At 53.8% G+C, this 26,659-nt stretch overlaps 1 long non-coding RNA gene across 2 annotated transcripts in view; it reads left to right on the top strand.

The window, feature by feature from the left end:
- The window catches only part of LOC146072510 (uncharacterized), a 105,298-nt gene that overhangs the window by 47,411 nt on the left and 31,228 nt on the right, over window positions 1-26,659 (top strand). The window lies entirely within an intron of this gene.

Here is a 26,659-nt window from a genome sequence, read left to right as displayed (position 1 = left end):
CACTCGATGAAAGAAATACCAGGAGCCTGGATGTATCACCGACGTTTCTAAGCCGTTGCAGCTTTTTTATCAAGGTGCAGGTCTTCTGCAATCCAAAGTCTGCTGGCACTCTATAGTAAATTTGACAACTTGCCCCCGGTGCCAGAAGTAGAAGACATATGGTATTCCAAATCCCAGAAGGGATGAAAACAGCACTCAGGAGACTGTATAAATATTCAGATAAAATGTATTTGGGGACGTTTCGGGGTATTAGCCCCGTCCTCAGCCCCGACTGTAGGTTTCGGCTGAGGATGGGGCTAATACCCCGAAACGTCCCCAAATACATTATATCTGCATATTTATACCATCTCCTGAGTGCTGTTTTCATCCCTTCTGGGATTTGGATATATATATATATAAGAAAAATAGGAAATCCGTACACCTCTCAATAGTCTCATCTGGGTGCCCATGCCACATATGGGTTGCAATAAAGTGGAAATTAGAGGCAAGCACACCAATTAGCAAAAAAAGTTTTTATGTGAAAAAAGTAGATTTATCCATAGGCAGTATATACAATCCATGTAACAGCAGGTTCAAGATATCCAAATACTTATCAGCAGGAGAAATGGATTACAGGATGGTAACACAGTGAATTGCATGGAAGTACTGCACACGGGGACATGGTCAGGTCTGTTTAACAGCTGTTTTGGAATGAGTGTCCATCGTCAGGAGCTTGCCTGACTGACTCATAGCAGCCGCAATTAAGAACTAAATGCAATAAGTGTACTTACCTGTGGTCGCTTGTATGTGTAAAGTGGGAAGTGTGTGTCTAGTATGGCCTCCGCCAGTACTAAAGCATCACTTCCTGTACAATCTGATAGGGTGTAGAGCCGTGCATCACTCACATGTGACATGCTGTGTGATGCAGCTTCCGCCGGTTAGACAGCGGTCACCATGGAGACTGAACACAGCCCTTACCTTCGACGTCATCAGTGGGAGTGAGATGCATGATAGGTTATCAGCCCGTTGATGCGTCCATCACCATAGAGACGCGTCTCTGGTCACCGGACCTAATTGTAAAGAAGCAGCTAACACATTAAGTGTCAGTTACCGCTCCATTCTGGACCAATTGCGCACCCAATTTTTACATGAGACACAGGACACCGATCCCGCACCACATCGTGGTACGCCGATCCGAGCCTGCATCAATTTCAATAAAGCATATGTAATGCGATCACAAGTAACAATCTATCATTTAAAAATTGCGTTAACCACATATACCTGGTTTACATTAAACAAAACCACTGGTGCACAAAATATGATATAAGATAATTCCTAAAAAACAGTTAAGAGAAAATTCCTCATTAAGTCCCAATGGCAATATATATGTTTTCTGTATATATATATATATATATATATATATATATATATATATATATATATATATATATATATATATATATATGTTTCCAGCGGCGGCACTCAGATAGAAAATAAATACAGTAGCCAGCAGAACGCCAACGTTTCAATTGTATTAAACAATTTTCGTCAGGGCAATTGTTTAATGCAATTGAAACATTGGCGTTCTGCTGGCTACTGTATTTATTTTCTATCTGAGTGCCGCCACTGGAAACACATATTCAGCTGTGCTATGCGTGGCAGGTTGCAGCTGCAGGAAGGCACCAGAGCAAGTTTCACATTTAAGCAGTGAGTGCCAGAGCTCACCATTGTGTGTGTATATATATATATATATATATATATATATATATATATATATATATATAGCATTGAAATGTTGCTGTTGGTATTCATTAAAAGTTAAGTTTTACCATTCGCTTGGAGTGCTGCACCTCTGTCCCCGGTATATTTTCCCTACGTGCGGGCACCCAGCTTGGAGAATTTACAGTGGCTGTGCCGGACCCCTGGAGTATATATATATATATATATATATATATATATATCGCTGCACATTCACAGTAGTATGATTTACACCACTTCCCAATTGTATAACAGCACATACAGTAGGAGCAAGTTTCATCTTTGCTCCTTTGGCCATGGCTAGCCATGGCTAGCCATGGCTATTCTATTGTTCTCAGCTGCAATACGTATTGTATTGCAGCTGAGAACAATAGAATAGCCATGGCTAGCCATGGCCAGCCATGACCAAAGGAGCAAAGATGAAACTTGCTCCTACTGTACACTGAAGAGACCCCTGTTTTGAGCAGTTTTGCTTTGCTATTTTAAGCGATACCTGGGAGAATTCTGGGCAAGTCCCACATCTCTGCAGGACAGAAGTTTTACTAAGGCTTATGAGGTCAGCGTTTTTTTTAATCATTGCTTGGAGAATCTGTTCTATGGTACATTTCGGATTAGATCCATATCACCCATGATGAAGTCCTAATGGACGAAACGCATAGGGTTTTTTTTACCAAAGAAAACTACTCTTTGATGCTGGATCACCAATTGGATCAGTTGATACCTAACTAAACAAAGTGTATCTAGATGTTGGATCACCCATTGAATTACGTACCAAGTCTTCATTAAATGAATTTTGTCTATGTAAAGAATCAGAATAAATACAGGTTTCTATATATATATTTGTACTATTATTAAAATGTAAAAGTGATGAAACACATAGAGCACACTTCGATTCCTTCTTCATATATATATATATATATATATATATATATATATATATATATATATATATATATATATATATGAAGGGGTGTGGCCACAAAATAATACCAGTTTATATTACAGAGCACAGTTGTCTCCAAAATTCAAATTACGGCAACAGAGTTCCACATACATAAATGCCTCCATAGTGCAGGTACTCCGCCTACAGAATACACTCTTCCCGGCATACTTTTTCTCAGGTGGCGGGTCTGGCAATGTGGGTGCTGCAGCCACAAATGAGCAAGTTATTATGGCGGCCCAGCAGTGGGACTCATGCCCTTGGGTGCTCATCAATTTCCGTGGGTGCTCGGGCCCTTGAGCACCCACAGAATCGACACCTATGAAGCCAAGACAAGAATTGTCCACTTCCATTCCTCAACATATCACCTTGTTCAAACCACGTTCTACTTTTGAACCTATCAGCAATAATGCTTCTTTAAAAACATATACACGCCTTTTTGAGTCAGAGTTTAAGAAACCAATGGGAAAGATACCTCCAAACCAATGGAACTTGTCTGAAACAGAGTGTAAAGCACTGAAAGATCTATCAACGTATGAGTACATTGTATTTTGCCAGTCGGACAAAGGAGGAACCATTGTGATTCAAAATGTGTCCGACTACCGAGAAGAAATAGAGCAACAGTTAGCGGTTTATTCTAAACTTCGTGGAGACGTAACTACATTCTTTAAAAAAGAATTGGATTCATGTTTACAGAGAGGTGTACAGGAAGGGTTCATTACGGACACTTATAGAAAATACCTTACAGTGGAATTTCCCGTCAAGCCAATCCTGTACACCATTCCAAAAGTACATAATGATGCTTCCAGACCTCCAGGTAGGCCGATAATATCGGCTAGAGGTTCTATGTTCCAGCCGATTGCGGTCTACCTGGATGGACCCATTATACAGGCAAAGCCTACTTTTCATAAAGACACCACAGCGTTATTGACAGCATTAAATGACATGGGGCAGGTGCCTAATGGTTGTCTACTGATTACCATCAATGTTTGTAATTTGTATACATTCATCCCACATCAGTATACAGGCTATGAGGAGATTGACCACTAATAGTATGGTGTAAGATGGTCCAAATCCAATGTTTTTTCTGAAATTGCTAGACATGGTGTTGGTTAAGAATTATTTTTTCTTTGATGGTTTGCATTATCTTCAAACATCGGGCGTGGCGATGGGGTCGAATGTGGTCCCATCGCTAGCCAATACCTATATGTTTGAAGTGGAAAATGACATATTTTTCACCAATACCAACATTAGTAAAATCAATGTTCGATATTTACGTTATATCGACGGTATTTTATTGTTGTGGTCAGTTTCCAAGGAGTGTTTCAGAGCGTTAATCATTACCCATAATGGTGCAGACCATCCAATTAAATTCACATACTCTATTGAAACTCAGGCCATTCACTATCTCAATGTAACGATTGCCATAAGTCCCTCAGGAATCTCCACAAACATTTAAAGAAAACCCACAGATAGAAATAATATTTTACTAGCATCCAGTGCATATCCAGTTCATTGTAAGTAGTCAGTTCTGTATAGCCAATTTCTCTGCGTACTTCGCATTGTTAGCGACCCAGAGGTTGCCAGAATAGAAAACTGGAGACTATGGGCCTTATTCTAGTTCACTCTTTCTGACAAAATCCTTCTTAGATGGACAAAACCATGTGCACTGGAGGTAAGGCAGATGTTACTTGTGCAGAGAAAATAAGATTTGGGTGGGGTTTTACTTCAAAGTGAGATAAATAAAGCAGTCAGTATTTTCCCTGCACAGAAACAAAATAACTCACCCAAATCTAATTCTCTCTGCACATTTTACATCTGCCCCCTGCAGTGCACATGGTTTTGTCCATCTAAGAAGGATTTTGTCAGAAAGAGTGTTTAGAATAAGGCCCTATGTCACAGAAATTTAGAGAGAGGGGTTATAAGCAAAGAGACTTAGACAAACCGCTTCAAAAAGCTTTAGTTAAAACCAGACAAGAGTTGTTAGCCCCAAAAGTTCTAACAAAGAATCAGACTGACAAATTGGTTTGGATTAACCTCTTCTCGCATCAATATCCAGCTAATGCAAAAACAGCAAAGAAATTTTGGCCGATTATAGCTAGTGACCCTGGGTTAAATCTACAGGAGAGAAAATTGATGCCGACTTACAGACGTGGAATAAACCTGAAGGACCACCTAGTCAGAACTGACATAACAAATTGGGGTAAAATCAATAAATCTACCTTCCGCTCCATCACCAAAAACGGTTGTTTTAAGTGCCCTAACTGCACTACGTGTAGTTCCATGCAATCAGGGACAACAGTCTGTCATCCCTATATGGGTAAGAGGTTCCCCATTAAGTTCTACCTAACATGTACGTCCAGTTTCATGATTTATATCATATTTTGCCCATGTTCATTGATATATGTAGGAAAAACGGAAAGACAGTTCAGGGAGCGTATGGTAGCACATTGCTCAGCCATACGTGCTGCCCTGCAAAAGGGCACTAGCGATCAACTGCTAGCGCGACATTTCACTCAGGCCCAACATTCTTTTGCTTCAGCTCGATGTATGGTCATAGATCATGTTCTTTCACTAGCTTGGGGTGGCAACCGAGGGAAAAAATTACTCCAGTTAGAGACATAATGGATTTTTAAACTAGATTCATTGGCCCCTGAAGGGGTTAAATGAACAGTTGGGACTCCATTGCTTTCTCTAAGGTGCCACTTTCTCTGATGTTTTGAAATAACTTCAACAAAATATATTTATTCAGAGATGTTAGTTCGAAGATTATAGTTTGGAAGATAGGCATGTCCAAGCCTATTGGGTAATGCAATATTAGCATTCAGTAGGTTTTATAGTACAATAGGGGTATTTACAGTAATATTTTTCAATTAGGTGTTAATACAGGATGATACCTATTTAGTTATTATTATGTTGTTTTATTTGTGTATAAACAACATTCATATTTGGATTTTTCATTCTTGCATTGTTTATCTTAAAACAAACATTTTATTTTTGACGTAGCAACGTTTTGAAGATATAGATGTCACGCACTTTTATGAGCTAATGTCCCACTGAGTTATATAATTTTTGGTTCAAAGTTATATAATTTTTTGTTCAATACTTTGTTCTTTTGGGTTGCAGTATTACTTTAGGTTACAGAGTCAGCGGGCCTAGTTTCGTAGCATCTTTTGAGACACACACAACATCTGCTTGTAACCTCTACACGGGTCACAGTAAATCACATAAAAAGGTTCACAATTTTTTTTCAATATAAATTTATTGTTCACTCATACAGCCCACAGTGTATTCAGTTGCTGCGGCAACCGGAAGACTGAGAGTTACGTCACAGACCGGCGCAAAGTATGTGTGTGGAAGTGCACGCTGCCCCTGACCTCCTGGGTAATACTGCACATTATATAGAGGGGAGATACCACATTAAACTTATGTAAGCTGTTTAGATAAAAGCCTGCATTAGGCTGAAACGTTAACAGATAATTGGGCTGTCTGTTGTTTGGATTCTTTTGATCAAGTCCCCAGTGCTGCAGCCATCCAGTACACACACACACACACACACACACACATATATATATATATATATATATTATAAGGGCACGGTAGTGCCCTTATATTAAGGCTGAATCCAACGAACGGATTTTTCCCATAGGGAACTTTTCGGATGGGGGCATGGTGTTTGAGGGACTGCACCTCAAAAGTGACTGGGCGTACTGAGCTGAAATTTGGCATGTACGCGTAGAATCGTCAACCGGTGCTGCCTGCCAAATTTCAGGGCAAAATATAAAAAAATGACCAATTGGGAGCGATCTAAACTTCCAACTGCCAGTTTTTTTCGGACACTTCAGAAATGACACTTTGTCACCCATGTTAGTCTATGAGGGTTTTTTTGGGAAGGCATAACTCGGGGTAGAGGAACAATTGAGACTTGGGGTTTGTTTTATTAGGTAGATATTGTCCCAGTGGAGTGCCTTTTGGGGTTGAGGATTTTCAGATAGGTACAGTTTTTATTAAATTTAGTGAAACGTCCCCCATTATAAAGATAGGAGCTCCAACTTGTTGCGCATGCGCAGTACACAGCCGCCAGGAGGGGGTGTACTTAATAGGCTTCACTTGGGTGTACTAAGATGGCCGCTCAAAGTCTGTTGTCCGGCGCAAGTAATTATATATTTATTACAGTAAAGGGCGGGGGGGGATAGACCGTAATTAAAGGACTCGGCTCCCGGGGGGGGGTGGGGTCGCCAGTGACAGGCAGCGGCTCCCGGGGGGGCACCCCATCCCGCCGCACACCCGGAGCCGCCAGTCACAGCACCGCAGCCGGTGACAGGCAGCGGCTCCCGGGGGGATTCCCAATCCCGCCGCACACCCGGAGCCGCCAGTGACAGGCAGCAGCTCCGGGGGGGCTCCCCATCCCGCCGCACACCCGGAGCCGCCAGTGACAGCGCCGCAGCCGGTGACAGGCAGCAGCTCCCGGGGGGCTCCCCATCCCGCCGCACACCCTTAGCCGCCAGTGACAGGCAGCAGCTCCCGGGGGGCACCCCATCCCGCCGCACACCCGGAGCCGCCAGTGACAGCGCCGCAGACGGTGACAGGCAGCGGCTCCCGGGGGCACCCCATCCCGCCGCACACCCGGAGCCGCCAGTGACAGCGCCGCAGACGGTGACAGGCAGCGGCTCCCGGGGGCATCCCATCACGCCGGGGCATGGCTTAGGAAGAAGGAGCCTACTGCATGCTGCTGCAGCTGGAGGAGATCGGGGAGAAGTCCACACTCCTCCAGCCGGTGACAGGCAGCGGCTCCCTGGGGGCTCTCCATCCCGCCACACACCCGCAGCATGGCGTTGCATGGCTTAGCCAGGAGGCCTCTCCGTCTTGCTGACCAGCAACTGATCATGCCAGGCCGACAGGTATGACCGAGCGGCTGAAGAAACTCTTTTTGCCCCCCCGTGTGTACGCTGTCTCCCATAAATGCCCCCCGTGTGTACGCTGTCTCCCCTGAGTGCCCCCCGTGTGTACGCTGTCTCCGCTGAGTGCCCCCCGTGTGTACGCTGTCTCCGCTGAGTGCCCCCCGTGTGTACGCTGTTTCCGCTGAGTGCCCCCCGTGTGTACAATGTCTCCGCTGAGTGCCCCCCGTGTGTACGCTGTCTCCGCTGAGTGCCCCCCGTGTGTACGCTGTCTCCCATAAATGCCCCCTGTGTGTACGCTGTCTCCCCTGAGTGCCCCCCGTGTGTACGCTGTCTCCGCTGAGTGCCCCCCGTGTGTACGCTGTCTCCGCTGAGTGCCCCCCGTGTGTACGCTGTCTCCGCTGAGTGCCCCCCGTGTGTACGCTGTCTCCGCTGAGTGCCCCCAGTGTGTACGCTGTCTCCGCTGAGTGCCCCCCGTGTGTACGCTGTCTCCGCTGAGTGCCCCCCGTGTGTACGCTGTCTCCCCTGAGTGCCCCCCGTGTGTACGCTGTCTCCCCTGAGTGCCCCCCGTGTGTACGCTGTCTCCCCTGAGTGCCCCCCGTGTGTACGCTGTCTCCCCTGAGTGCCCCCCGTGTGTACGCTGTCTCCCCTGAGTGCCCCCCGTGTGTACGCTGTCTCCCCTGAGTGCCCCCCGTGTGTACGCTGTCTCCCCTGAGTGCCCCCCGTGTGTACGCTGTCTCCCCTGAGTGCCCCCCGTGTGTACGCTGTCTCGCCTGAGTGCCCCCCGTGTGTACGCTGTCTCCCCTGAGTGCCCCCCGTGTGTACGCTGTCTCCCCTGAGTGGCCCCCGTGTGTACGCTGTCTCCCCTGAGTGGCCCCCGTGTGTACGCTGTCTCCCCTGAGTGGCCCCCGTGTGTACGCTGTCTCCCCTGAGTGCCCCCCGTGTGTACGCTGTCTCCCCTGAGTGCCCCCCGTGTGTACGCTGTCTCCCCTGAGTGCCCCCCGTGTGTACGCTGTCTCCCCTGAGTGCCCCCCGTGTGTACGCTGTCTCCCCTGAGTGCCCCCCGTGTGTACGCTGTCTCCCCTGAGTGCCCCCCGTGTGTACGCTGTCTCCCCTGAGTGCCTCCGTGTGTACGCTGTCTCCCCTGAGTGCCCCCCGTGTGTACGCTGTGCCCCCTTAGTGCACCATGCAGTGTGTACGTTGTGCCCCCTTAGTGCACCATGCAGTGTGTACGCTGTGCCCTTTAATATTATTATTATTATATTTCCTGCCTAGATGCTGACCACCCCATGGTACCGCCGGGACTAAGGCGCTTCCTTTGAGTTGCCTCCGCCACCGGGAAGGCAGAAAGAAGCCACTTGGGCCATCAGAGGAGCAGCTGCACCCAGGTAAATCCGTCCCCACACTGTCCCTGTGTGTACCCTGTCCCCCACCCCACTGTCCCTGTGTGTGCCAAGTGCCCCCGTGTGTGCGCTGTCCCCCCCAAGTGCAACCGCCGTGTGTATGCTGTCCCCCCCAGTGCCCCCTCCTCCGTGTGTACGCTGTCCCCCCGTCACAGCCCCCAAGTGTACGCTGTCCCCCCGTCACTGCCCCCAAGTGTACGCTGTCCCCCCGTCACTGCCCCCAAGTGTACGCTGTCCCCCCGTCACTGCCCCCAAGTGTACGCTGTCCCCCCCAGTGCCCCCCCAAGTGTACGCTGTCCCCCCCAGTGCCCTCCCCCAAGTGTACGCTGTCCCCCCGTCACTGCCCCCAAGTGTGCGCTGTCCCCCCGTCACTGCCCCCAAGTGTACGCTGTCCCCCCGTCACAGCCCCCAAGTGTACGCTGTCCCCCCGTCACTGCCCCCAAGTGTACGCTGTCCCCCCGTCACTGCCCCCAAGTGTACGCTGTCCCCCCATCACTGCCCCCAAGTGTACGCTGTCCCCCCATCACTGCCCCCAAGTGTACGCTGTCCCCCCGTCACTGCCCCCAAGTGTACGCTGTCCCCCCGTCACTGCCCCCAAGTGTACGCTGTCCCACCGTCACTGCCCCCAAGTGTACGCTGTCCCACCGTCACTGCCCCCAAGTGTACGCTGTCCCCCCGTCACTGCCCCCGTGTGTACGCTGTCTCCCCTGATTGCCCCCCGTGTGTACTCTGCCTCTCCCCAGTGCCCCCCGTGTGTACGCTGTCTCCCCCAAGTGCCCCCCGTGTGTACGCTGTCTCCCCCGAGTGCCTCCCGTGTGTACGCTGTCTCCCCCGAGTGCCCCCCGTGTGTACGCTGTCTCCCCCCAGTGCCCCCCGTGTGTACGCTGTCTCCCCCCAGTGCCCCCCGTGTGTATGCTGTCTCCCCCCAGTGCCCCTCGTGTGTACGCTGTCTCCCCCCAGTGTGTACGCTGTCTCCCCCCAGTGCCCCCGTGTGTACGCTGTCTCCCCCCAGTGCCCCCCGTGTGTACGCTGTCTCCCCCCAGTGCCCCCCGTGTGTATGCTGTCTCCCCCCAGTGGCCCCGTGTGTACACTGTCTCCCCCCAGTGCCCCCCGTGTGTACGCTGTCTCCCCCCCAGTGCCCCCCGTGTGTACGCTGTCTCCCCCCCAGTGCCCCCCGTGTGTACGCTGTCTCCCCCCAGTGCCCCCCGTGTGTACGCTGTCTCCCCCCAGTGCCCCCCGTGTGAACGCTGCCTCCCCCCAGTGCCCCCCGTGTGTACACTGTCTCCCCCCAGTGCCCCCCGTGTGTACGCTGTCTCCCCCCAGTGCCCCCCGTGTGAACGCTGTCTCCCACCAGTGCCCCCCGTGTGTACGCTGTCTCCCCCCAGTGCCCCCCGTGTGTACGCTGTCTCCCCCCAGTGCCCCCCGTGTGTACGCTGTCTCCCCCCAGTGCCCCCTGTGTGTTCGCTGTCTCCCCCCAGTGCCCCCCGTGTGTTCGCTGTCTCCCCCCAGTGCCCCCCGTGTGTACGCTGTCTCCCCCCAGTGCCCCCCGTGTGTACGCTGTCTCCCCCCAGTGCCCCCCGTGTGTACGCTGTCTCCCCCCAGTGCCCCCCGTATGTACGCTGTCTCCCCCCAGTGCCCCCCGTGTGTACGCTGTCTCCCCCCAGTGCCCCCCGTGTGTACTCTGCCTCTCCCCAGTGCCCCCCGTGTGTACGCTGTCTCCCCCCAGTGCCCCCCGTGTGTACGCTGTCTCCCCCGAGTGCCCCCCGTGTGTACGCTGTCTCCCCCGAGTGCCCCCCGTGTGTACGCTGTCTCCCCCCAGTGCCCCCCGTGTGTACGCTGTCTCCCCCCAGTGCCCCCCGTGTGTACGCTGTCTGCCCCTCGTGTGTACGCTGTCTCCCCCCAGTGCCCCCCGTGTGAACGCTGTCTCCCCCCAGTGCCCCCCGTGTGTACGCTGTCTCCCCCCAGTGCCCCCCGTGTGTACGCTGTCTCCCCCCAGTGCCCCCCGTGTGTACGCTGTCTCCCCCCAGTGCCCCCCGTGTGTACGCTGTCTCCCCCCAGTGCCCCCCGTGTGTACGCTGTCTGCCCCTCGTGTGTACGCTGTCTCCCCCCAGTGCCCCCGTGTGTACGCTGTCTCCCCCCAGTGCCCCCCGTGTGAACGCTGTCTCCCCCCAGTGCCCCCCGTGTGAACGCTGTCTCCCCCCAGTGCCCCCCGTGTGTACGCTGTCTCCCCCCAGTGCCCCCCGTGTGTACGCTGTCTCCCCCCAGTGGCCCCGTGTGTACACTGTCTCCCCCCAGTGACCCCGTGTGTACGCTGTCTCCCCCCCAGTGCCCCCCGTGTGTACGCTGTCTCCCCCCAGTGCCCCCCGTGTGTACGCTGTCTCCCCCCAGTGCCCCCCGTGTGTACGCTGTCTCCCCCCAGTGCCCCCCGTGTGAACGCTGTCTCCCCCCAGTGCCCCCCGTGTGTACGCTGTCTCCCCCCAGTGCCCCCCGTGTGTACGCTGTCTCCCCCCAGTGCCCCCCGTGTGTACGCTGTCTGCCCCTCGTGTGTACGCTGTCTCCCCCCAGTGCCCCCCGTGTGAACGCTGTCTCCCCCCAGTGCCCCCCGTGTGTACGCTGTCTCCCCCCAGTGCCCCCCGTGTGTACGCTGTCTCCCCCCAGTGCCCCCCGTGTGTACGCTGTCTCCCCCCAGTGCCCCCCGTGTGTACGCTGTCTCCCCCCAGTGCCCCCCGTGTGTACGCTGTCTGCCCCTCGTGTGTACGCTGTCTCCCCCCAGTGCCCCCGTGTGTACGCTGTCTCCCCCCAGTGCCCCCCGTGTGAGCGCTGTCTCCCCCAGTGTCCCCCGTGTGTACGCTGTCTCCCCCCAGTGCCCCCCGTGTGTACGCTGTCTCCCCCCAGTGCCCCCCGTGTGTACGCTGTCTCCCCCCAGTGGCCCCGTGTGTACACTGTCTCCCCCCAGTGCCCCCCGTGTGTACGCTGTCTCCCCCCCAGTGCCCCCCGTGTGTACGCTGTCTCCCCCCAGTGCCCCCCGTGTGTACGCTGTCTCCCCCCAGTGCCCCCCATGTGTACGCTGTCTCCCCCCAGTGCCCCCCGTGTGTACGCTGTCTCCCCGCAGTGCCCCCCGTGTGTACGCTGTCTCCCCCCAGTGCCCCCCGTATGTACGCTGTCTCCCCCCAGTGCCCCCCGTGTGTACGCTGTCTCCCCCCAGTGCCCCCCGTGTGTACGCTGTCTCCCCCCAGTGCCCCCCGTGTGTACGCTGTCTCCCCCCAGTGCCCCCCGTGTGTACGCTGTCTCCCCTCAGTGCCCCCCGTGTGTACGCTGTCTCCCCTCAGTGCCCCCCGTGTGTACGCTGTCTCCCCCCAGTGCCCCCCGTGTGTACCCTGTCTCCCCCCAGTGCCCCCCGTGTGTACGCTGTCTCCCCCAGTGCCCCCCGTGTGTACGCTGTCTCCCCCAGTGCCCCCCGTGTGTACGCTGTCTCCCCCCAGTGCCCCCCGTGTGAACGCTGTCTCCCCCCAGTGCCCCCCGTGTGTACGCTGTCTCCCCCCAGTGCCCCCCGTGTGTACGCTGTCTCCCCCCAGTGCCCCCTTAGTGCACCATGCAGTGTGTACGTTGTGCCCCCTTAGTGCACCATGCAGTGTGTACGCTGTGCCCTTTAATATTATTATTATTGTATTTCCTGCCTAGATGCTGACCACCCCATGGTACCGCCGGGACTAAGGCGCTTCCTTTGAGTTGCCTCCGCCACCGGGAAGGCAGAAAGAAGCTACTTGGGCCATCAGAGGAGCAGCTGCACCCAGGTAAATCCGTCCCCACACTGTCCCTGTGTGTACCCTGTCCCCCACCCCACTGTCCCTGTGTGTACCAAGTGCCCCCGTGTGTGCGCTGTCCCCCCCAAGTGCGCCCGCCGTGTGTATGCTGTCCCCCCCAGTGCCCCCTCCTCCGTGTATACGCTGTCCCCCCGTCACAGCCCCCAAGTGTACGCTGTCCCCCCGTCACTGCCCCCAAGTGTACGCTGTCCCCCCGTCACTGCCCCCAAGTGTACGCTGTCCCCCCGTCACTGCCCCCAAGTGTACGCTGTCCCCCCCAGTGCCCCCCCAAGTGTACGCTGTCCCCCCCAGTGCCCCCCCCCAAGTGTACGCTGTCCCCCCGTCACTGCCCCCAAGCGTACGCTGTCCCCCCGTCACTGCCCCCAAGTGTACGCTGTCCCCCCGTCACTGCCCCCAAGTGTATGCTGTACCCCCGTCACTGCCCCCAAGTGTACGCTGTCCCCCCGTCACTGCCCCCAAGTGTACGCTGTCCCCCCGTCACTGCCCCCAAGTGTACGCTGTCCCACCGTCACTGCCCCCAAGTGTACGCTGTCCCCCCGTCACTGCCCCCGTGTGTACGCTGTCTCCCCTGATTGCCCCCCGTGTGTACTCTGCCTCTCCCCAGTGCCCCCCGTGTGTACGCTGTCTCCCCCCAGTGCCCCCCGTGTGTACGCTGTCTCCCCCGAGTGCCCCCCGTGTGTACGCTGTCTCCCCCGAGTGCCCCCCGTGTGTACGCTGTCTCCCCCCAGTGCCCCCCGTGTGTACGCTGTCTCCCCCCAGTGCCCCCCGTGTGTATGCTGTCTCCCCCCAGTGCCCCTCGTGTGTACGCTGTCTCCCCCCAGTGCCCCCCGTGTGTACGCTGTCTGCCCCCCGTGTGTACGCTGTCTCCCCCCAGTGCCCCCGTGTGTACGCTGTCTCCCCCCAGTGCCCCCGTGTGTACGCTGTCTCCCCCCAGTGCCCCCCGTGTGTACGCTGTCTCCCCCCAGTGCCCCCCGTGTGTATGCTGTCTCCCCCCAGTGGCCCCGTGTGTACACTGTCTCCCCCCAGTGCCCCCCGTGTGTACGCTGTCTCCCCCCCCAGTGCCCCCCGTGTGTACGCTGTCTCCCCCCCAGTGCCCCCCGTGTGTACGCTGTCTCCCCCCAGTGCCCCCCGTGTGTACGCTGTCTCCCCCCAGTGCCCCCCGTGTGTACGCTGTCTCCCCCCAGTGCCCCCCGTGTGTACACTGTCTCCCCCCAGTGCCCCCCGTGTGTACGCTGTCTCCCCCCAGTGCCCCCCGTGTGAACGCTGTCTCCCCCCAGTGCCCCCCGTGTGTACGCTGTCTCCCCCCAGTGCCTCCCGTGTGTACGCTGTCTCCCCCCAGTGCCCCCTGTGTGTTCGCTGTCTCCCCCCAGTGCCCCCCGTGTGTTCGCTGTCTCCCCCCAGTGCCCCCCGTGTGTACGCTGTCTCCCCCCAGTGCCCCCCGTGTGTACGCTGTCTCCCCCCAGTGCCCCCCGTGTGTACGCTGTCTCCCCCCAGTGCCCCCCGTATGTACGCTGTCTCCCCCCAGTGCCCCCCGTGTGTACGCTGTCTCCCCCCAGTGCCCCCCGTGTGTACTCTGCCTCTCCCCAGTGCCCCCCGTGTGTACGCTGTCTCCCCCCAGTGCCCCCCGTGTGTACGCTGTCTCCCCCGAGTGCCCCCCGTGTGTACGCTGTCTCCCCCGAGTGCCCCCCGTGTGTACGCTGTCTCCCCCCAGTGCCCCCCGTGTGTACGCTGTCTCCCCCCAGTGCCCCCGTGTGTACGCTGTCTCCCCCCAGTGCCCCCCGTGTGTACGCTGTCTGCCCCTCGTGTGTACGCTGTCTCCCCCCAGTGCCCCCCGTGTGAACGCTGTCTCCCCCCAGTGCCCCCCGTGTGTACGCTGTCTCCCCCCAGTGCCCCCCGTGTGTACGCTGTCTCCCCCCAGTGCCCCCCGTGTGTACGCTGTCTCCCCCCAGTGCCCCCCGTGTGTACGCTGTCTCCCCCCAGTGCCCCCCGTGTGTACGCTGTCTCCCCCCAGTGCCCCCCGTGTGTACGCTGTCTGCCCCTCGTGTGTACGCTGTCTCCCCCCAGTGCCCCCCGTGTGTACGCTGTCTCCCCCCAGTGCCCCCCGTGTGAACGCTGTCTCCCCCCAGTGCCCCCCGTGTGTACGCTGTCTCCCCCCAGTGCCCCCCGTGTGTACGCTGTCTCCCCCCAGTGCCCCCCGTGTGTACGCTGTCTCCCCCCAGTGGCCCCGTGTGTACACTGTCTCCCCCCAGTGCCCCCCGTGTGTACGCTGTCTCCCCCCCAGTGCCCCCCGTGTGTACGCTGTCTCCCCCCAGTGCCCCCCGTGTGTACGCTGTCTCCCCCCAGTGCCCCCCGTGTGAACGCTGTCTCCCCCCAGTGCCCCCCGTGTGTACGCTGTCTCCCCCCAGTGCCCCCCGTGTGTACGCTGTCTCCCCCCAGTGCCCCCCGTGTGTACGCTGTCTCCCCCCAGTGCGCCCCGTGTGTACGCTGTCTCCCCCCAGTGCGCCCCGTGTGTACGCTGTCTCCCCCCAGTGCCCCCCGTGTGTACGCTGTCTCCCCCCAGTGCCCCCCGTGTGTACGCTGTCTCCCCCCAGTGCCCCCCGTGTGTACGCTGTCTCCCCCCAGTGCCCCCCGTGTGAACGCTGTCTCCCCCCAGTGCCCCCCGTGTGTACGCTGTCTCCCCCCAGTGCCCCCCGTGTGTACGCTGTCTCCCCCCAGTGCCCCCCGTGTGTACGCTGTCTCCCCCCAGTGCCCCCCGTGTGTACGCTGTCTCCCCCCAGTGCCCCCCGTGTGTACGCTGTCTCCCCCCAGTGCCCCCCGTGTGTACGCTGTCTCCCCCCAGTGCCCCCCGTGTGTACGCTGTCTCCCCCCAGTGCCCCCCGTGTGTACGCTGTCTCCCCCCAGTGCCCCCCGTGTGTACGCTGTCTCCCCCCAGTGCCCCCTTAGTGCACCATGCAGTGTGTACGTTGTGCCCCCTTAGTGCACCATGCAGTGTGTACGCTGTGCCCTTTAATATTATTATTATTATATTTCCTGCCTAGATGCTGACCACCCCATGGTACCGCCGGGACTAAGGCGCTTCCTTTGAGTTGCCTCCGCCACCGGGAAGGCAGAAAGAAGCCACTTGGGCCATCAGAGGAGCAGCTGCACCCAGGTAAATCCGTCCCCACACTGTCCCTGTGTGTACCCTGTCCCCCACCCCACTGTCCCTGTGTGTACCAAGTGCCCCCGTGTGTGCGCTGTCCCCCCCAAGTGCGCCCGCCGTGTGTATGCTGTCCCCCCCAGTGCCCCCTCCTCCGTGTATACGCTGTCCCCCCGTCACAGCCCCCAAGTGTACGCTGTCCCCCCGTCACTGCCCCCAAGTGTACGCTGTCCCCCCGTCACTGCCCCCAAGTGTACGCTGTCCCCCCGTCACTGCCCCCAAGTGTACGCTGTCCCCCCCAGTGCCCCCCCAAGTGTACGCTGTCCCCCCCAGTGCCCCCCCCCCCAAGTTTACGCTGTCCCCCCGTCACTGCCCCCAAGTGTGCGCTGTCTCCCCGTCACTGCCCCCAAGTGTACTCTGTCCCCCCGTCACAGCCCCCAAGTGTACGCTGTCCCCCCGTCACAGCCCCCAAGTGTACGCTGTCCTCCCGTCACTGCCCCCAAGTGTGCGCTGTCCCCCCGTCACTGCCCCCAAGTGTACGCTGTCCCCCCGTCACTGCCCCCAAGTGTACGCTGTCCCCCCGTCACTGCCCCCAAGTGTACGCTGTCCCCCCCAGTGCCCCCCCAAGTGTACGCTGTCCCCCCCAGTGCCCCCCCCCCCAAGTTTACGCTGTCCCCCCGTCACTGCCCCCAAGTGTGCGCTGTCTCCCCGTCACTGCCCCCAAGTGTACTCTGTCCCCCCGTCACAGCCCCCAAGTGTACGCTGTCCCCCCGTCACAGCCCCCAAGTGTACGCTGTCCTCCCGTCACTGCCCCCAAGTGTGCGCTGTCCCCCCGTCACTGCCCCCAAGCGTACGCTGTCCCCCCGTCACTGCCCCCAAGTGTACGCTGTCCCCCCGTCACTGCCCCCAAGTGTATGCTGTACCCCCGTCACTGCCCCCGTGTGTACGCTGTCCCACCGTCACTGCCCCCAAGTGTACGCTGTCCCCCCATCACTGCCCCCGTGTGTACGCTGTCTCCCCTGATTGCCCCCCGTGTGTACGCTGTCTCTCCCCAGTGCGCCCGGGGTGTACGCTGTCTCCCCCCAGTGCCCCCCGTGTGTACGCTGTCTCCCCCGAGTGCCCCCGTGTGTACGCTGTCTCCCCCGAGTGCCCCCCGTGTGTACGCTGTCTCCCCCGAGTGCCCCCCGTGTGTACGCTGTCTCCCCCCAGTGCCCCCCATGTGTATGCTGTCTCCCCCCAGTGTCCCCCGTGTGTACGCTGTCTCCCCCCAGTGCCCCCCGTGTGTACGCTGTCTGCCCCTCGTGTGTACGCTGTCTCCCCCCAGTGCCCCCCGTGTGTACGCTGTCTCCCCCCAGTGCCCCCCGTGTGAACGCTGTCTCCCCCCAGTGCCCCCCGTGTGTACGCTGTCTCCCCCCAGTGCCCCCCGTGTGTACGCTGTCTCCCCCCAGTGCCCCCCGTGTGTACGCTGTCTCCCCCCAGTGCCCCCCGTGTGTACGCTGTCTCCCCCCCAGTGCCCCCCGTGTGTACACTGTCTCCCCCCAGTGCCCCCCGTGTGTACGCTGTCTCCCCCCAGTGCCCCCCGTGTGTACGCTGTCTCCCCCCAGTGCCCCCCGTGTGTACGCTGTCTCCCCCCAGTGCCCCCGTGTGTACGCTGTCTCCCCCAGTGCCCCCCGTGTGTACGCTGTCTCCCCTCAGTGCCCCCGTGTGTACGCTGTCTCCCCTCAGTGCCCCCCGTGTGTACGCTGTCTCCCCTCAGTGCCCCCCGTGTGTACGCTGTCTCCCCCCAGTGCCCCCCCGTGTGTACGCTGTCTCCCCCCAGTGCCCCCCGTGTGTACGCTGTCTCCCCCCAGTGCCCCCCGTGTGTACGCTGTCTCCCCCCAGTGCCCCCCGTGTGTACGCTGTCTCCCCCCAGTGCCCCCCTTGTGTACGCTGTCTCCCCCCAGTGCCCCCCGTGTGTACGCTGTCTCCCCCCAGTGCCCCCCGTGTGTACGCTGTCTCCCCCCAGTGCCCCCCGTGTGTATGCTGTCTCCCCCCAGTGCCCCCGTGTGTACGCTGTCTCCCCTCAGTGCCCCCCGTGTGTGTACTGTCTCCCCTCAGTGCCCCCCGTGTGTACGCTGTCTCCCCTCAGTGCCCCCCGTGTGTACGCTGTGCCCCCTTATTGCACCATGCAGTGTGTACGTTGTGCCCCCCGCCGTGTGTACGCTGTGTGCCCTTTAATATTATTATTATAATATTTCCTGCCTAGATGCTGACCACCCCATGGTACCGCCGGGACTAAGGCGCTTCCTTGAGTTGCCTCCGCCACCGGGAAGGCAGAAAGAAGCCACTTGGGCCATCAGAGGAGCAGCTGCACCCAGGTAAATCCGTCCCCCCACTGTCCCTGTGTGTACCCTGTCCCCCACCCCACTGTCCCTGTGTGTACCAAGTGCCCCCGTGTGTGCGCTGTCCCCCCCAAGTGCGCCCGCCGTGTGTATGCTGTCTCCCCCCACTGCCCCCTCCTCCATATGTAACCCTAACCATACACACCCTCTGCAGCCTATAACCCTAACCATACATACACACCCCCTGCAGCCTATAACCCTAAACATACTCCTCCCCCCCCCGCAGCCTATAACTCTAACCATACACCGCGCAGCCTTTAACCCTAACCATACACACCGCGCAGCCTATAACCCTAACCCTAACCATACACACACCCCACAGCCTATAACCCTAACCATACACACACACCCTGCAGCCTATAATCCTAACCATACACACACCCCGCAGCCTATAACCACAACCATACACACACCCCGCAGCCTATAACCCTAACCATACACACACCCCGCAGCCTATAACCCTAACCATACACACACCCCACAGCCTATAACCCTAACCATACACACACCCCACAGCCTATAACCCTAACCATACACACACCCCGCAGCCTATAACCCTAACCATACACACACCCCGCAGCCTATAACCCTAACCATACACACACCCCGCAGCCTATAACCCTAACCATACACATGCATACACCCCGCAGCCTATAACCCTAACCATACACACCCGCAGCCTATAACTGTAACCATACACCCACCCCACTGCCTATAACCCTAACCATACACACACACCCCGCAGCCTATAACCCTAACCATACACACCCCACAGCCTATAACCCTAACCATACACACACCCCGCAGCCTATAACCCTAACCATACACACACATCCTGCAGCCTATAACCCTAACCATACAGTACATACACCCCGCAGCCTATAACCCTAACCACACACACCCTGCAGCCTATAACCCTAACCATACACACACATCCTGCAGCCTATAACCCTAACCATACAGTACATACACCCCGCAGCCTATAACCCTAACCACACACACCCTGCAGCCTATAACCCTAACCATACACACACCCCGCAGCCTATAACCCTAACCATACACATACACCCCGCAGCCTATAACTGTAACCATACACCCACCCCACTGCCTATAACACTAACCATACACACACACCCCGCAGCCTATAACCCTAACCATACACACCCCGCAGCCTATAACCCTAACCATGCACACACCCCGCAGCCTATAACTGTAACCATACACCCACCCCACTGCCTATAACACTAACCATACACACACACCCCGCAGCCTATAACCCTAACCATACACACCCCGCAGCCTATAACCCTAACCATGCAAACACCCCGCAGCCTATAACCCTAACCATACACGCACATCCTGCAGCCTATAACCCTAACCATACACACATCCCGCAGCCTATAACCCTAACCACACACACCCTGCAGCCTATAACCCTAACCAAACACACCCCGAAGCCTATAACTGTAACCATACACCCACCCCACTGCCTATAACCCTAACCAAACACACACACCCCGCAGCCTATAACTCTAACCACACAGAAACCCCGCAGCCTATAACCCTAACCATACACACACCCCGCAGCCTATAACCCTAACCATACGCACACATCCTGCAGCCTATAACCCTAACCATACATACACCCCACAGCCTATAACCCTAACCACACACACCCCGCAGCCTATAACTGTAACCATACACCCACCCCACTGCCTATAACCCTAACCATACACACACCCCACAGCCTATAACCCTAACCATACATACACCCCGCAGCCTATAACCCTAACTATACACCCACCCCACTGCCTATAACCCTAACCATACACACACACCCAGCAGCCAATAACCCTAACCATACACACACACACAGCAGCCAATAACCCTAACCATACACACACCCCGCAGCCTATAACCCTAACCAGAAATATATAACAAAGAAGAGAGCGCACTGTGTTGATCAATTGTAAATTTTTACTGAACAATTAATAATACATTTAATACATTATAAAAATATATAAAATAAATAAACAGACAATAGATTTAAAAATATGCATAGAGCACTATAAATTCGTTAGAACCTTCCGACCGTGAACTAATTTATGGTTAACCAGATTGATAATTTGTGCCTTCAATTGAGACAGTTCCTGAGGAATCAATAGTAAAAGTTCCTTTTGATATATTGTACTGGTGTGCAGCTGATAGCTATCAGTGAGGCGATGCTCCTTATTGTAAAAAAACAGGTTATATTACCAGATGTCTCCTGCGAGTAGGTAGGGTGGTGATGTTATATCCAGACGGACACCCGCTACTACCGGTGTTGCTCCGATGGTGAGGGAGCCGGTACCGGGAGCAGGTGTCTTAGACGGGACTCAGCAGGTCTGCTGACAACCAACGCGGCCCCGATGTATAGAGAGCCAGCGCTGGGAGCTGACAAGGCTGGAGAGTGAGTCACACCCGGACGGTCAGATGTCTATTACATCTGACCGTCCGGGTGTGACTCACTCTCCAGCCTTGTCAGCTCCCAGCGCTGGCTCTCTATACATCGGGGCCGCGTTGGTTGTCAGCAGACCTGCTGAGTCCCGTCTAAGACACCTGCTCCCGGTACCGTCTCCCTCACCATCGGAGCAACACCGGTAGTAGCGGGTGTCCGTCTGGATCTAACATCACCACCCCATCTACTCGCAGGAGACATCTGGTAATATAACCGGTTTTTACAATAAGGAGCATCGCCTCACTGATAGCTATCAGCTGCACACCAGTACAATATATCAAAAGGAACTTTTACTATTGATTCCTCAGGAACTGTCTCAATTGAAGGCACAAATTATCAGTCTGGTTAACCATAAATTAGTTCACGGTCGGAAGGTTCTAACGAATTTATAGTGCTCTATGCATATTTTTAAATCTATTGTCTGTTTATTTATTTTATATATTTTTATAATGTATTAAATGTATTATTAATTGTTCAGTAAAAATTTACAATTGATCAACACAGTGCACTCTCTTCTTTGTTATATATTTCTTGTTCTTGTTGAAAAAGACTCAGTCTTTTCTTTGGGAGCAGCAATTTTTTGAGCTGTGTATCATATAGATTAAAAACATATATATTGCTAATTTTTGCGCCTGATTTGCCTTTCGGGTAATTTTTTCTTTATAACCCTAACCATTCACACACCCCGCAGCCTATAACCCTAACCATACTCCCACCCCACTGCCTATAACCCTAACCATACACACCCCGCAGCCTATGACCCTAACCATACACCCACCCTGCAGCCTATAACCCTAACCATGCACACCCGCAGCCTATGACCCTAACCATACACCCACCCCACTGCCTATAACCCTAACCATACACACCCCGCAGCCTATGACCCTAACCATACACCCACTCCACTGCCTATAACCCTAACCATACACACACACACACCCCGCTGCCTATAACCCTAACCATACACACCCCACAGCCTATGACCCTAACCATACACCCCCCCCCCCGGCAGCCTATTATCCTAACCATACGCAGCCTATAACCCCTTCAGTGACCCCATGTGTACGCTGTCCCCCTTCCCTTCAGTGACCCCATGTGTACACTGTCCCCCCCCATCCCTTCAGTGACCTCATGTGTATACTGTCCCCCTCTCACTGGCCCATTGTGTCTCACTGGCCCTTGCGGCTTTCTCCCCCCACACCTCCTGCCCGTACCTCTCACCCGGCCGACCAGTGACCGGCAGCTTTTATCTGCTCTGGGGCTTCTCACCCGCCGAACTCCCCTCCCCATCCTGCATAAACACAAACTTGGTCCCTCGCTACGGCTTCCTCCCTACTACTGCCTGCTCTGTCAGACCTCATCTAAACCCCCCTCCTACTCCCGCACCCTCGGCGATGCACAAGTGCTGATTCCTCTGCCGACGGGCACCTGCTGTGGGCTCTGATCATGACCCAGCTGTTTTCCGCCGACTCCATCATCATCCTGCCTGAGCTTCAAGTGAGGTCTGCTGCTGCTACATTCATTTCTATTAATTAATTGAGATGCCAGCACCTTAAGTTACATTGTTTTACCATTAATTACATGTGATTTATGTATATTTTTGTATATATTATGTGTTTATAAAATATTTTTGATATTTCAATTGAACTGAGACTTGTGTTATTATTGAACAGGGGGACCTATATTACATTTAGTTTTTAACTTTAATCAAAGGTATAATTGCTAATGCTGTGACAGCTTTCCAATTGTTTTCTTTTATTTCTTACAAGCTGGTTTGCTTGTTGTCATATGCGGCTTTCTTTGGCTATTAACTGTTTTATTCAATATAGCACCAGAGGTATGGTGTGATTCACTACCTCCCTTTTTTTAGACTAAAATAGGTCACATTTCTCTTAGCAGAATTTGATCGTAACCAAAAAACAAATTTGATCATTGCACAAAACCAAAATAGGTCCGGGAGGGCTGCTGCGCATGCACAGTCGTGTGTAGCTCGTCCCATGGTCCTTTGCAGGTAGGACCATGGGAGGAGGCACATGTGCAGCAGCCCTCTGCAGGGAGCCTGCCGCCCTGGTCACCCCATTGACACTCCCCTTAAATCTGGCGATCCAGTCTGGAGACCGCACCACTGCCATGCCAGAAGAAGGAGGCCTGGCTCTGTGTTCCTGCTCAGCATCTGCGGACATCGGGGAAGAGGGGAGCGGCTGCCTGGAACTCGCTGCTGGAGGGGAAACCATCAAGTCCGACAGAAGGAGTAGATTGGTCGCCATCCCCGGGAGGAACCCTCAACCTGGTAAAGTTCCTTAACCTGGTAGGGTCAGCGTGTCATGTATAGGTAGGTATCATTGACTCTGGCCCCTGTATCCTAACCCTGTGCACACACACACACATATATGTAGCCTAACCCTATCCATACATACATTCTCACACACCCGCAGCTGACCTGGTAGGGACAGCGTGTCATGTATATCTAAGGATAGGCATTATTGACTCTGTGTGTGTGTGTGTGTGTGTGTGTGTGTGCAGGGTTATAACACAGTAGCCAAACACACCCACCCATAGTCTATCATATATGCACACACACATGTAGCCTAACCTTGTCCATACACATACCCTAACCCTATCCATACACACTCACACGTAGCCTAACACTATCCATACACATAGTCTAACACCATCCACACACACTTGTAGCCTACCCTATCTACACACACGCCCATCCGCACACTCCATACATACACACACACACCTGCAGCCTAACCCTATCCATACACACACATAGCCTAACCTTATCCATTCATACACCCATAGCCTAACCCTGTACATACACACACACACTCGCAGCCTAACCCTATCCATACATTTGTAATTTGATCTATGCCCCAAGCAAGGGGCGTGGTCTCATTAAAATGGGCATGGCCTCACCAGAGAAGACTACCTTACACTCCAGTTTTTGGCCCTGCATCAACAGATCTTTGCCACCACAGGAAGAACATTTTTTCACCATATGAAGCCCCATACAGTAATGTCCCCTGCACCATATGCCCCACACTGCAATGCCCGTGATACATTATGCCCTACAGTATAGCTTCTACACACTGGGTGTCATGCTCATTACCAGGGGTTTCATGAGATGGGTGTCTTCATTGCCAGGGCTTTCATGCTCTGGGATGGGTGTCATACTCATTGCCAGGGGTTTGTAATGCTTGTAGCCAGTGGTAATGCTCATTGCCAAGGGTGTGTATTTTTAAACATTTTTAAAAATCCAATATTTATTCTTACAGTGAAAATTTCTGAATTAAAAAAAATAAATTGAAAAAAAGCTATGAAATTCCAAAGACAAAAAACCTTACGGTTTCACATGTCCCATTAAGGCTTCTTACACATGATCTGGCATTTCTGAAACCTGTTGTAACTCTTCCACTCAAACGCCAAAAAGCAATGAAATTCCGATCATTAAGGCTGACGCCTTAATGGACGTGTTCCTTGTGCAATACAGATATGGTACACCATCACAGCCTGTGGGTAAGTGCAGATTCAGCACTCTCACAGAGTGAGATTGCTGTCACTCACACAATGGTGGAGCTGCTAATTCACAGATTTGTGTGCTCATTGGAATACACACATGCAGTCTATGCAACTGAAGGTCTGAGCAGTTATGTGGCGCACTCATCCGAATAAGTACCCGCAATCATCTAACACTGTCTATCCCACTGAGTTATTAGAACTATACCACTGGGGTCTAACATCTCACAATCACTACCTACTATCCATTTCATTTAGTATTCACATGCAGATACCACAAACATCTTGCATAATTGCAAAAACTATAATACTCCAACTACTATGTATCTACACTTTCTTCTCCTACAGTATATGCCTCCATGTAGCACTGTCTTCCCCAATCCTTACTGCTGTGTGTTCTCCTATCTATGCTAGTCTGTAATCCCTCATCCACGCCAATGTGTATTCCCCACCTGTGCTGCACTGTCTTTCCACATCAATGCCACTCTGTTTCCTTCTATCTGCGCCACTGGCTTCCCCTCTATTAGTGATACTGTGTCCCCCCTCCATCCAGGCTGCTCTGTCCCCTCATCCATGCCACAGTTTCCTTCCATCTGTACTGCTGTCTCCTCTCTCCATCTGTGCTCCTGTTTTCCCTTCATTATCTTTGCTCTGCCACCCATCCACACTCCTCTGTCTACCCACCATCCCGGCTATGGTCTTTTTTCCTATCTGGGCCACCTTTAATTGTTCCACTGTTTCGCACCTAATCGCATCACTCTGTCTTATCTCCCCCAATCTGTGCCACTGTTTTCCACCCATCTGCTTTGTTATTCCCCCATCAGTGCTGCTTAGCCTTCCCATTATCTACGAATTTCTATTCCTCCCCATCCACATGACACTGTCTCCTCCCCCAATCAACACCACTTTTACCCCATCCGCTCAGCTCTCTTTTGCTCAGACATTCAGTTGCATAGACTGCATGTGTGTATTCCAATGAGCACACAAATCTGTGAATTAGCAGCTCCACCATTGTGTGAGTGACAGCAATCTCACTCTGTGAGAGTGCTGAATCTGCACTTACCCACAGGCTGTGATGGTGTACCATATCTGTATTGCACAAGGAACACGTCCATTAAGGCGTCAGCCTTAATGATCGGAATTTCATTGCTTTTTGGCGTTTGAGTGGAAGAGTTACAACAGGTTTCAGAAATGCCAGATCATGTGTAAGAAGCCTTAATGGGACATGTGAAACCGTAAGGTTTTTTGTCTTTGGAATATATATATATATATATATATATATATATACATACTGTACATATCTAAATAAAAGTGGGTGATGACCCAGCTACTCTATAAGTCACCCCAGTTAGCGCTATATAGAAGACGTGATTCTTTTTTGGACAGGCAATTATGAGGATTTTGTAACCCTACTTGAGGATATTAACAATGCAGATTGTTAATAGACGTTGTCTATGAGCCTTGAGACTGTTAATTACCTGGATGTAAACATCACTGTGCAGGATAACAAGATAAATACCAGCTTACTGTACAGTATATGTAAAATCAACTGACAAAAACACTCTCCTGAGAGCTGACAGTTTTCACCCTGCCCCTACCATTGATAGTCTACCATTCTCAAAATTTTTGAGAGCAAAGAGAATAACGAGTGATCCATCAGTACTTGAGACTACATTGTAGTACAGTAGATTCTCTCATCTGGGTACAAAAATTTAATACGGTCTCTACAGCAACCATAAATATCACAAACTGTAACTGGCCAGTGATACAGAATGAATTCAAGAACTTGAAGTACTCTAAAATTAGTAATTGTTACCAAAGAGGTAAAAACATACGGGATTGGCTAGTCCATACCGATGTTACACAACAACTTGCCATATCCACTAAAAATTTTGTAGGATGTCACAAATGTATGGGCTGTACAACATGCAGCCATATGATTGTTGGAAAATATTTTTGTCACCCATATACAGGTCAAAAATTTACCATTAAATATAATCTCATGTGTTCCACGTCATATGTGGTCTATTTGATAAAATGTCCATGCAGACTTAATTAGGTTGGCAAAACCATGCGCACATTTAAAGAGTGCATGGGGATGCACCAATCATTGATAAGAGCAGCCATTTATGGCAAAACAGAGGACCAACAACTAGCGAAGCACTTTTTTGAAGCCAGACATAATTTAGCCAATTTTCAACACATGATTATAATCCACATTCCAGATGACAACAGAGGTGGTGACAGACATCTGAAATTGCTGAGGTGGATACACACCTTGGATACATTGAAACCTAAGGGGTTAAACAATCATTTAA

This window comes from Crinia signifera, chromosome 4 (genome assembly GCF_055691185.1).
Source record: "Crinia signifera chromosome 4, ASM5569118v1, whole genome shotgun sequence".
Taxonomy (NCBI): Eukaryota; Metazoa; Chordata; class Amphibia; order Anura; family Myobatrachidae; genus Crinia; species Crinia signifera.
This window is presented reverse-complemented; position numbering and strand designations above follow the sequence as displayed.